Below are 13,603 nucleotides of genomic sequence, written 5' to 3' on the forward strand. Positions count from 1 at the left end.
ACTTCCCAGCTAGAATGAATATCGGTCTCAAATGTTACTACACGCCTTCCAAGTGCGACAGTTTGTGCCACCTTCACGAATTTGAACTGGCGACAGCAGGCTTTACCATATACATTCGTAAGTTGTCAAAATAAAGGCCATTAAGTTAGATGCCCACTCACTGAGAGTCCGCGTGTTGAGCACTCAGCAAACCTTGCAGGTAATAATTTAGGGGTCGCTAACGGTTGCAGGCAAGTTAGTCTTGCGCCGAAAGATTGACTAGCCCGGGGGCCCGTTGCTCGACTTTGTGAATTATCTGTCACTTCACAGCATTGTTTTAATAACCGATCGGCAACGTAAGCACGTTGTGTTGTGACAAAACGGCGTGTAATATTTGCCTCTGAGCTTACAAACATTGGTGCGAAGCTATGTAATACTGGGCCCAAAAAGCGTGCGAACTAATGCTACGTATTCTAGAAATAAATACGAAAATTGACGCGAACAAAATGAACTCCTTTTTGTAGTTAGAATACGCGTTAATGTCACAGTCCATCTAGTAGCGTTGGCCACAATGAAAATGCGAGCGCGCAGCGTGCGCTAAAAGGGAGAACACACCATTTTCTTGTTCGTATACATTTTTTTTTCATCGCTTTTACTAGCACAATTCAGCGGTCTTTCTGAATGCTGACTTGACAACTATAACTCAATTATCACCTCCACCGTCATCACCGACCCCCCGATGTCGTCAGCCGCTAAGCGCACTCAACCGCTTCTGTCATGCGATACTGACAGCGAAATGCTGCCCTGTAATATAACCTTTTCTGGTTTCATTAAAGCCTTCCCGCCCGACGATAGAGAAGCCTTCCAGCGCCACCGGTTGACTCACTCCTCACGTCCAAGCCTGACCAACGCCGTAATGCGTGAAACCACAATTTTGCTCCTTGTTTTCGAGCACGTGATTATTTTCTGCCAGTGCGTTCGGTTCTTTGTAACACAAAGACGTGCTGTTTCATCGTGATTATGTTTGAATAAAGTGATAGATTTTGTCTTATTGCTACTCGTAACAACAAAACATACACCATGTCTCCATACCAACTTGCCCACTTGTCGGTGCTCCTAACATACAGCAATAGTTTTATGCTTCCTTGCTTTTTTACTTGGAAGCAGCCCGAAATATTTATTTGGCCACTAAACAATTTTAAACGGCACATCGGCGAAACGACGGACCCTGTCAATTCTCGGCAAATTTTTCCTTTTTCCCCAGCTGGTTGTGGAAAATGGAGTATAGCCGCGCGTAGAGTTCCTAGAGGAGCAGAGTTGCGCGTCCATCCGCCATCTTGAGTTCTAAAGTCGCGCGGGAAAGCCACCCATCCTGCGTGTAGGAGCCGCAGCCGGGCCGCCGCGCCAGTGGCAGCGGCGGGGAGGAGTCGGCGCATGCGTGTGCCAGCCCCTGCGGGACAGCGCAACTGCGGGGATAGCCGGCTGCTTATCAGCTGAGCTATAGTGCCTGGAATATACTGTAGCTGAGCGGCCTCCGCTGCCGCCGCCATCGCAACCGCCGCCGGACACTTGAGCAGGACCGACTGAAAACGGTGTCTTGTGCGCACCACTGAAAGCGGGCTTCACTGTCGTAATATGGAACCCGCGGCATGTGACAATTGATTGATTGATTGTAGGGTTTAACGCGCCGACGCAGCGCAGGCGATGAGGCGCGCCGTAGTGAAGGGCTCCGGATTAATTTTGACCACCTGGGGATCTTTATCGTGCGCCGAAATCTCGTACACACGGACGTTTTTGCTTTTCGCCTCCATCAGAAAAGCGGCCGCCGCGGCCGGGAAGCGAACCCGCGACCTCGTGCTCAGCAGCGCAAGGCATGTGACAATCAGACGCGGAACTCTTGCGGTACGCGATATACAGGAACTCGAGCCGTAGTAGTAGTAGTAGAACTTTTATTGTAAGAAGAAGTGGGGAAGGGGATAGGGGTGAAAGTTGAAAGGGAGTTCATGGGTGGGGGCCGACGTCCCGGGCTACAGATGCAACGGCTCCCATCTTGCCGCACGTTATTCCCAGCGCCATCTACTAACAGACACAGACACTGCTGTAGCCACTCGTGATCTCGCGAGCCCGTTGCTATGACGACGACAAACGCTACTTCTTCAAGCTTAAAGGGACGCTGAAGTGAATTTGTCAAGCTCCTGTTTTTGCTTGCACTCGTAGACTGGCTCAAATGAACACACGTTTGATCGTTTATCCGGGCGATAAGGCGGTAATTATTTTATAAAGCCTGAAAGAAGAAAAACTACCATGCGGTTCGCGGCGGCTGCACCAACTAACCGCAGTGAAGTCAGGTAAAGGTGCTACGTGATTGGACGATATCCAAGATAATCATTCAATAAGTTTGGGTTTCGCTTCTGTGAAACAACATGCTTGGCATGCGACGTTATCGTTGGATGGGCATTCTCGATAACTCTATAATCGCCATACCGCGCTTCGGTCATGTTGTCGGCTATAAAATGCCTCAGATAAGCCTATGAGGACGGCTTGGCAACGTAGCAATCACTAGCCGAGGCCTACGCAGTGGATGAACGCCCTCCGCGTCACCGGAGACGCTCAAATGTCATGCCCTTTTCCCCCCATCTTTGAAGCTCGCCTCACTCATCCCTGCATCGTAAAAAGCGTGTTCGCATTAGGCGATCAGGCCAAGGGTCTGCTGATTCTGGCCTGTGCCCACTGCCCCCAAGCAGTCGGTACTTATGGCAACACCATGCCAACAAGAACTCGCTCGCGCGTCAGTGTCAGTGTGCGGGCGTTCTGCGAACTCGCTCGTGGAGCAATGAGCACTACGGCCTAAAAATGGTGAATTCAGTGCAGAAAACATCGGCCGAAAACGAAGAAATCAAATTACAAAAAAAGAGGATGTAGCCTCGGGGATTAGAACTTGCGACTTGCAAAATAACACACCCAGCGCTCCAGATCACTCGGCCACGAGCCAGCGCTGGGGTGTATGTGCTGGCAATGTAAGGTATATAATGTTTAAATATTATACATTTTTATTTAGTTTTAGCATTTCAAGCAGCTTCGGTGACTTTTTGTTGTATAGGGCTCGTGCAGTGAGCGTCCCCCAAATTTCCGCATTATCTCACGTCTAGCAATTGAATTTCTTAGACGGAAAAGCGTTCGCAGATGTGTGGTCGTGCTGCTGACCACTGTGCTTGTTCACCCAGCGCAAAAAAGTGCTTCCTGCACCCTAGTTTTACGTTGTACGGTAAAAGTTTCAGTTTATTTTATTTCCTTAGTACCTATATTAACTTCGCTGACTCTTCTCCCGTCTTCAATTGGCCTTAGATTTTTCTAGTAGCGTACCAGTGAGCGAAGCGTCGCATCTGCGCATGTACTTAGCGACCTGAACTTAGAGCTTGACACAGTGCACAAACTAGCAAACTAAAGAAAGGTACATCTTCCATTCACAAACGTGTCGTGAAGTGGTTTCAACTAAGCGAACGAATTTTGACGACCCGTCGGCGGTCGGCGGACGAAGGCTGGGCCGACTGACTCTGTTGGAAGGTCGGCGAGCCGTTCAGTAGCGCAGTCAAGCCAAGTCATTTTTAACATGAAAGTGTTGTATTCCCGGATACACAAAGATTTCACCGACGTCATATCCGTCTCGTAAGTGACGTCAGTACAACGGAGCAAGCGGCCTGTAAAGTATGCACCCCTGCACACTGGGTCTTCTTGAGGGGAAGGAACCTTTAGTACGTTATGTTCGTTTTCGGGTTTTATATTTTAACACGAAAGTGTTTTCTGCCGCGATACCCCAAGATTTCACTGACGTCATATCCGTCACAAAAATGACGCCAGTACGCCTTTGCCGAAGCGACCCGCCAGCAGGACGTCGCTCGCCAAGCACACCCACAAGAACGCCGCCGACCGGCAAATCATGCTCAGCTTCAGGTTTTGCTGCACATTTCACTTTAGTGTTTTACCGATTCCTATGACAGAGAAATCAACCAAGTTTTTTTTTTTTTCGGACGTCACATAAACCCGCCACAGTAAATGGGCGACAATGCAGAGAGGAGGACAGCATTTTCGAATTGGTTTTTCTACTAAATAAATTCGCGTAAACGCACCCAGAGTGGTCGAAACATGGCATATAGGACCCCGGATTACAATTTGCACTAGTAATCCCGCAATGTTTACAAATCACTTCAGTGTCCGTTTAATAGCTGAAAAATCGCCCTTCTATCTGAAAAACAAAAGCTGTTTTTCGATTGAAACTTTCAATTGAAATTAAGAATGGGCAAATTGAAGGCAAAATCAACCGCTTAGAACACGATATCACATCTAGGGATTAGCTACGACGCTGTTATCGCTGCGAAGCGGAAGGGCAGGGCGCCGCCGTGTTGGTCAGCTCTACTTACGGAAGCAACGTAACGACAGCAGCATAAAAATTCGAATCTCACGTACGTCCATGAGGCTAACGGCGACCCTTTGCGTTCTGCTCATGCGCACTAATCATCGGTGAAGGCTCTGCGTACGTGAAGCTTCTACGTACGTGAAACTAGAACAGGTATCAGCACAATTCATCGTGGCATCCCCGGCCACTTTTTCGAGCTCGGCAAGGCAATGGTTGAGAATCACTGATATATACTGTTAGTGCGGATCGTTAAGGAATCCACAAATCAATAGAAAAAACACAAATATTATTCAAATACGACGTGTTCAGCACTTGGAAATTATAAGTACATACATAAAAGCAGTGTTTATTGCACTGTAGACAGCAGTTAGCGGGTGTGCAATTACTACATTATCCAGGAGGCGAATATTCGACGCCTGAACGGACGAGAAATGTTATGCATTCTTTTTTAAGTAAAAGAAAGATCGGTTGAAATTCATGTTCATATCTAATGCATTTATTAATTTATGAGTTTGATACTGTATCGATTGCCGCACGTGTTCGCGGCAGCTTCCTTCTTGTATGACGAGTTCCGGATACACTAGTTACATTTTCAGGCGGTATTTCGTGCATTTCATTTTTTTGTATCCATGGCATAGTTTGAAATATAACTACTCTGCTTTCAATAGAAGATCTCATAAGAAAGCTTTCTATGCCTTACTGATGTCTTCTGCAGTCCACCCAAAACGCACTGCAGGAAAGTTCTAACGATGATGAGGACGACGATAGTGGGGGAAGTGGCAACAAAAATTAAGACGCTTCCCGTGCTCGGAATGGAACTTGGGTCGCTCGCGTCGTGAAGCCGACGTCCACCCGACTGCGTCATTTTGGCACGGTCGAAGCAGATTGGATTTGGAGGAGGGTGCGTGGACGTGCAAAGTTAGAAAGTGCGCCCCTCCGTCCACCGACGACGACGACGGTTGAAAGCTAGGCAAAGCCATGGAATGCCCGTATCAGTAAAGTACTAGATAGCACCATCGCTGTGCAATAAACCGTCCAGATAAGAAATACTTTATGTGTATGGTAAGGTGGTGTGATGTGGGTCCGTTCGCTTCTGGGTAGGTTGGCACATAGAGTTTCTTACTTTATACACTAGAGATGAATCTAGCGCTAGCGTCTATGCGGCCCATATCAAGGCAGTCTGTATCGTCATAAGCCGCCATTAGGGAGTTTTAGTACAGCGTTTGTTGCCTTTGCGTACGTAAACGCTAATTTTTTGCGTCACGCTACCTTAACACAGCGAGAGGAGTTTTAGTAGAGCGTCTCATCTGTTTTGCGTAGCGACACGCTAATGCTTACGGCGCCATCTGTCGACTGTTTTGCGAACTGAATCGCCGGCTGATCTGCCAGCGGAGTGCCAGAGTGCTCGGACATTTGTACGACTATCCCAACAAGTGTAAACGAACGCTTTCCGGTTATACTCTGTTACAACGCAAGAACTGCACCATCTCATGTAGTGTATCACTCCGCCAAAGCGCCGGACCCGTGACGTCAGTGTGCGCGCGTTTTGAAAGGGGTTTGCTATGAATGCGTGATATCGTCTGCCTTGTCTCACGCAGTTTGTTTGTCGTCACTGGAGTCGTTTATAAGCATATTAAGTCCAAAAAATCACGGGAACAGCTCTCGCCATGTTCAAAATATTCCCAGTAACGCCCTACTTGCGCCGCGCGGAGAAACATCCGGCTACGGTGATAAGGCACAGCGGCAACTTCTGGTGCCGTTCTTAAGTTGTCACCGAGTATAGTATTGAATGCAACACGGCCATAACACGACATGAATATTCTCTTACCTGAGTACGTTCCATAAAGAAAGCGTTGAAGACTCGTGGCACTTCTTTTGTGCAATCGCAGAGAACGTCCTGAACCGAATGTCCGGGTTTGACGCGTGCATTTTATTCAACTTCAAAACAATCCAGAGATGCGTTTCGAACGAACACAACGTCATAACATGCGTTGCAAGTCTGAACCGCGATTGACAGGGAATCGGTTGCTCCTCCTGCCCGTCGTAAATTCGGCACTCACCTCGCGCGCGGTTTGCGGGGACGAACAGCAAGTCACTTAACTCTGGCGCGCAAGCCGAGAACACTTTTAACCACGCACGCTACACATACCCGATGCGAGGTTGAGTCGTACGTCGCTCGAGAAAGATAATCCAGAGCGTGGGAAGCACTATCCACCCGAAGAAGCACAACGTCGCATTTCATCGCGAAGCGAACGCGTCCACAACGCGCACACACACAGCTTCGGTCACTGGCTTGGCTGCAAGCTTCGTTCGGACAGTCAGCGATGTTACGACGATACAGAGCTGCGCGAAGGCGACGTGCTAGCCATTCGACGTATATAAAAACACGGGAGCAAAGAACTTGGTATATCGGAATCAAATTACTGTCAACAGAAGAGCGGAACCGTGGATGGTTGTCGCGCTACTTCCGTCATGTTGGAAACGCAAGCGGCCTCACGTACGCACGCTATTTGCCTGAAATAGCATCCTCTATCTTCCGTCTGCTAAACTCAGAAGCGGCCTAACGTACGGCGCATGAGCAGTGGGAATGACGCAAAAAATAGCGTTCGCTAACTGTTTGCGTACGGCTGCGTACGTACGTTATTCTAAAACTCTCTATTATACCATGCGCTCGCCTTAGTTTCGTCATTGGCTTACATTGAAACGTTTTAGTGGCCGTATATTCGAACACAGTGCCACAAAAACGAAACGAATGGTGTGTTATTACATAACTATAAAATAAAACAGCCGTTTTAAAGCTAAGGAAAAAGGAAGTAGAGCGCATTTTTGCCGGAACGGTTGTTCTTACTATTCTCTAGGCTAAGCTAGTTGTTAAAAAAGTTAATATTTTGGGAGAAAGTTATTCGAAACTCTTCGAAACTCTTATTCGAAACATTAGTTCAAATAATAAGTTGTTTGAAGACCTTCGAAATGTTTTTGAGGCATGCAACGTCGCCTTCGTGAACTGGTTAACCGACCGTCCCCTACAGCTAAACAAAACTTGTTGCTGAGCGAGTTGGTTCATACTTGAAGAAAAAAGAAAACGCGGCGTTAAACAGTCGTGGACGAAGACAAGATAGGACGGATACCGGCGCCCACATCTGTCGTATCTTGTCTTCGTCGAAGTACGGTTCGTTTCTTTTTTTTCGTCAGCTACACCATTCGCGGCAACATATTACCCGCTCAGTCGTACGTTCCTTCGACTCCCGCATGACCAACGTTACGTACGATAACGCACTGCCTGCTCTTTCCCCGAATACGCAATTTCACGGCTCACGTCTACCACAGAACAGAGAGGATTTGGGCTACCTCACAGCTCGTAGACGAGACCTGTTAATGCATAGTGAAGAAAGCAAATCCCCCAAACCGCTTAAGAATCCAATTGTCATGCAAAGCCCAAGCATGAAGCAGTGGTCTTCCCATACCCTCCCCCCGCCCCCCTCCCCGACGACATGGATTTCCAGGTGCAGTTTCCTCTCTAGTATACTTACTAAGAAACTTTATGGGTTCTCATAGTGTCGGACTTTATCTTAAGCTTCGCGTACTCCCCCCGTCATCGTTTTGATAGAGGGGTAGTGATTTTATTTAAGTGGCCCCGTTCTTACAAAAAAAAAAAAACTTCACAAGACAACTTAAGTGTGCCTTCCAGTTTATTGCCACAAAATGAGATGTTGCTTAGGGTCCAACAGAATGTGAGAATCCCAAAATTAACGGCTACTCGTCATTATCATTGTTCTGCCGCCGACCTGATAGCTTTTTTTTATTTTGTTCGCTTTCTTGTCACACCGTTACCGTTTAGCTATCCGACCTGCTGTGAAACTTTGTTTGAATGTATATTTAAGTATGTGCGTTTTCAGAAAAATTCAGGTTGGTTATAAGTTAGCGCTTGTTTGTTATCCCTGAAAGTGTTCTCACGCGAGATGGTACAGTCGTGTCCCGTCGACATCTTTAATTTTGACGAAAATTTGTTATGTAGCTCCTTGTGCACAGGGGAAAACATCTGAAGTTATTTTGTGGAAAAAAAATTTCCTTCCTCAAAAAAATTTCCAAAGTCGGCTCGGGTAACCGGCACATTGAGCGGCTCGCGGAAAATTTGAAACATCTACCACTGCAAAACAAAAACTACCACAGCTATCGGCCTAGTTCTGTTTATGTGAAGACTTTGCATGCTCTCAAATCATTTAACGCATTCGTGTTTGGTGCGCAGAGCTAATTTGTTTTAATAAAAATTCCTGAATTGAAAAAAGCTCTGAAAATTGCCCAAATGTGGAGCCTCTTTCTCCTCATATAAGCAGGCTAGTTCAAATTTTTTATTCTTATTTTTCCATTCTGGTATAATCCTTGTCCTCAACGGTTCAAGACGGTTCAACTTCAAAAAAGCACTCTACTGCAGCTAGGAAACAAATTTCGGTATATTTTAAAAGCGAATTAAAAGAAAAAGGCCATCTGTGATTTTTTCAAACTTTCCCAAATTAAAGCCAAGGTTGCTGCTCTCTATCACTTGCATCAAAAACATGTTGTACTATTTTTGTTGTTTTGCAGCTACAAAGCTCCAAATATCGCCTTGTTAGCAGTATTGCGGTGACATACTCAAGTGGTTTGTAAGAAGCTTATGAAGGCAATTTAGGGAGAGAAATGACAGTTACAAAGAGAAAATCAATGAAGAAACATTGCGGTGAGAATGCTTTGTTGAAATTAAGAGTGACCAAAGTAGCCAGCATTATAGCAACTCGTAGAAAAGGCCCCCAAGTGGCCCCCAAGCAAGCGCACTCGCTCTTCTGGATGCATCTCTTCATGCACTCCTCAACGTGGTGTGCGTGTTGCGAAGGCCCACTCGCATATACGAGGTGAAGGTTTGGGCGAGTTGGTATATCATACTTAAATATTCAAAGCGCAAACGACACGAGGACGAAGAAAGAAGACGAGACAATGCGCACCTTTGTTTGACAAAAGCAGCATTACCACCAAACACAGGAGTCAACGGACTCGCGAAATTATTGAGGCCCATGAGATCACACGTGCCGGTGATAATTGTGTGAGCAAGCCCTCCCTCACGCTCACCGAAAAAGAAGAGTATTGTTTAAGCCAAGGTGTTGCTGCGTAATCAAAGATCAGTCTGAGAACGTTCCCCAGCGGTATCGTGTGGCAGATTGTGCAACGTGATAAGAGCGCGTTTCTTCCCAATAAAGTCAGTTGCAAGTCAGTTCCGCATTGTCTCGCCTTCTTTCTTCGTCCTCGTCTCGTTTGCGCTTTGAATACTCAAGTATGATATACCAACTCGCCCAAACCTTCACCTTGTTAAGCTTTATTTCTAGTTCATCGGGCTCTTTTAACTGTTTTAACCAAAATACCACGCTGTTCCACGCTGTTAGTAACATTATAGGCCGTCTCCGTTTGCCGTGCTCGTTCGTTGTCGTACTGTCTTCGTGTGCACCAGCTACAACCTGACGTTCGAGCATTGTGTGGCTTCATACCCCCATCGCGGGAACATGGGATCCGGATCTGCAAGATACTTCGGGCCGAATACAAGAAGCAAGACCGTTTCTACCGGGACTGTCTTCACGCCGTTGTGTTCTCGCAGCCGGGTCGCCCCCACAGCAAAAAGAAAAAGTGGAGTGAATGGCGCAGCTTGGTGAACAATACAATAGAGTCTTTATGGATGCCCGTTCTACGACAACTCGGGTCCTCGATGCCAGCAACACGCCAAGTCTCTACAAAGAATGTCCACACTGAAGGTAACGTTTTCCTACCAGAATATGTCAAACAGACTCTGAATATGGGTCCGAAGTACGCTGTGGAACCTATAATGTCGGCGCCAAAAGTCTTAAAGATGGTACGAACTGTAGTTGGGAGAGCTGCTGATGTTGAAAGTTCTCGTTGTATCTCAGCGGGTGTCGATGTTTTGTTACGGAATAAGCAAGTACAGAGCAATGCGCCTGTAAAGCGGGTTGCTCGCTTTCTAAAAGAAAGCAATTTGTGTCTCTTAACAGCAGATAGAGGTTGGTTTTATGGTCCTTCCGGCCGACAGTTCCGAACGAAAAGCCCAGGAAGCCGTAAAAAGCGTGTTCACTTGCCATAACGATGTATCGCTTTCCAAGGTGAGATCTGCGGCCAAGAAACTGTGCAAGGGGCTCAACCTAGATAACCTGACTAAGTCGGTTGAAAAGAGTAAAGGTTGCAGTTTGCAAATGTTTTTTTCGGCCAAAACTCACAAAGTTGGCAGGCCTCTCCGAGTCATAGTCTCTGAGGAGGGCACCTGGCAGAAATCCGTTGCGCGCTTTCTCCAAGAGAAGCTCGCAATGCTCGATGTAAATAACCCGTTTTTGACGAAGGGATCAGAAGAGGCATCTTCCTAAAGGACAACCATGAACGGACATTCACAGCTTTTTCCGTCGACATTAAGGACTTATATTACAGCTTACCTCATTACCGATTGTTAGAGTGTATAGAAGAAAGCATCGATCAGTACGGGGTTGTCAAGTTCCAAAATGCTGCTGGTCTGACCGCGAAGGAGTTCATTGAACTGCTTTCACTCTATTTGAAGTCCACCTTCGTGAACTGGAATGACAGCGTCTATCTGCAAACGAGTGGTGCGTGCATTGGTTCGTGTGTGGCCCCACTTCTCGATTATTTATTCTTGGGGCATTTGGACCGAATACTGGCGCCCTTACAGCAAAGCCTGAACATCGTTAGGATTTTTTGCTTTGTTGATGATTACCTTGTATTTAATGGTGCCGTTCCCTATCAACCCAGTGTTTCTGCCACACTAACTGCTTTCACTCAACACTTGCGTCCTGTAAGACTAACCCATGACCATTTGGAGAATAATTCGATAAAATCCCATGACCTAAAACTACAGTTCTCTCATAACCGCACCTGTTGGCAATACGAGCCCCGGGCATGAAAGCCGTTGCTTCCTTTCTCCTCAGGACACTCCAAAGTGGTAAAGCGAGGTGTGGCCAAGTTTTGTTTTATAAATAGCCTCAAAAAATCCTGTCCACATAAAATGGATGACAGCCTGGGGGTACAAGTGAACCGACTGGAACAAGCAGGGTTCCCGAAGCATCAGTTGACAGCAGTTGCGCATGACGTGCTCAAGCACTGTAAGCAGGGCTTTGGTGTACAGAAGCAGGAAGAAAAAAGCAAAAGGAAATATGCCGTCATTCCGTACAAGCACGGTGTTTCCCACCGTCTCAGGCACTCTCATCCTGTTTTGTTGTTGTTGTTGTTACATTCGCGTACATGTGGTTGATAGCTACACCACTCCGATAATTGGTTAATGTTGTGCAGGATCAGTTCGCATTTACTGCTCGCGATGAGACACGAATCGCTGCAGGCGGCACCATTTCGACAGCTGTATTGGAGCTATTTCGGGCTGAAAAGCAGCTTACATTTTGATTCTCTGCTCGCCGAGCATGCCGTGCGCGCATACCCTACGAAAGCGCAAAGCAGAATGCAAGGTGTGGTTTTTCTCTTTTATCTTGTACTTGTACTTGTTGGCACGGGGGTAGGATGCGTATTTTTTCGCCATTTTTATAATCAAGTATTTCCTACAAAATTTACGTTTCATTGCTCAAGCACCGGGGTGGCTTATGACCCCGTAAGAGTAGCGCTCCGAACAATCCAAGCTCACGTTGCTCAGTTTTCACACTGGACAGCGTCCATCTGGCGCGAAGCTTGGCCTAGGTCGGAAATACACCCGTCATCTTTGAAGAAAAGTTGTTGCACCCACCGCATGCCAATCATCCCCCCTCACCCCCGCCCCCATCACGCACCAACCATCGTTAGCTTGATCTCAAGAGAAACAACAAAAGGACTACAGTAAACCAACAGCATCTAGCGCACAGCTGACAGGCGATGCACGTTGTTAGACGACAGCGTGACGTAGCAGCGAAAGTGTACGTGGTGGCCTGTAAAAAACATCCCGCCCGCAGCGTTGCGCAGTTGGATGAGCACTTAACTTACAAGATTCGATGAGGAGCAAAAAAAAGACATCGGTATGAGACAAAAAAGTACACGATCCACATAAAATGTGGTTGTGTTACACATACACTGTGTGGAACGTGCTTCCAGATGGAACCTATGTGTGACCATATTAGGAGTGTCCATTGGTGGCCTGTGGGAATACCCCCCGCGCCAGCGTCGCGCAGTTGGATGGGCGATTAACTTCCGAAATTCGTTGGTGAGAAGAAAAGTTGAAGAAAAATTCTGACAATTGGCATAAGCCGTCTTACGGCGCTTCAACCGCTTCAACGCTCCACTAACCTTACGTGTCCTTGGTGGCGTTGAGGAAACACGCCTCACGGCATCCGACCCCTTCAAACCGATCGTATCGACTGAGTCGGAACGGCGTCCAACCACTGCTTCTGCTTGCAAGGGTTAAGGCTTGTTCCCCTTTTGCTTATGCTGTTCCCGAGACCAACCTAATTCCGTGATGTTTCTCCTTTTTAACACGAAATTCTGTTCCTGGACACACAAAGATGCCGCTGACGTCATATCCGTCGCGGCAGTGATGCCAGTAAAACGAAGCAAGTGGCCTGTAAAGGGTGCACCCCTGCACACACAGTGTTCTCGCGGGGAAGCAACCTTTAGTACTAAAGATACTAAAGAGCACGTTGTACTTAGGGTTGGTTGTTTTGGGGTGTTATATTTTAACACAAAAGTGTTTTATGCCGGGATACACCAAGACTTCACTGACGTCATATCCGTCAACGAAATGACGCCAGTACACTTTTACCGAAGTGACCCGCCAGCACGACGTCGCTCGCAAAGCAGACTCTCAAGACAGCCGCCTACACGCAAATCATGCTCAGCTGCAGATTTCGCTGCACATTTCAGTTTCACCCGCCGTGGTGGCTCAGTGGCTAAGGCGTTGCGCTGCTGAGCACGAGATCGCGGGTTCAATTCCCGGCCGCGACGGCCGCTTTTCTGATGGAGGCGAAAAGCAAAAACGCCCGTGTGTACGAGATTTCGGCGCACGATAAAGATCCCCAGGTGGTCAGAATTAATCCGGAGCCCTCCACTACGGCGCGCCTCATCGCCTGCGTTGCGTCGGCGCGTTAAACCCCACAATCAATCAATCAATCAACATTTCAGTTTCGTGTTTAAGCGATTCCTATCACAGAGGAATTGGCCACAATTTTTTTTACCTTTAATTTTCGTGCCTTTTTT

The sequence above is a fragment of the Haemaphysalis longicornis genome, unplaced genomic scaffold (assembly GCF_048455015.1).
Source record: "Haemaphysalis longicornis isolate Haplotype H1 unplaced genomic scaffold, Haemaphysalis longicornis Haplotype H1 scaffold_1, whole genome shotgun sequence".
Classification (NCBI taxonomy): Eukaryota; Metazoa; Arthropoda; class Arachnida; order Ixodida; family Ixodidae; genus Haemaphysalis; species Haemaphysalis longicornis.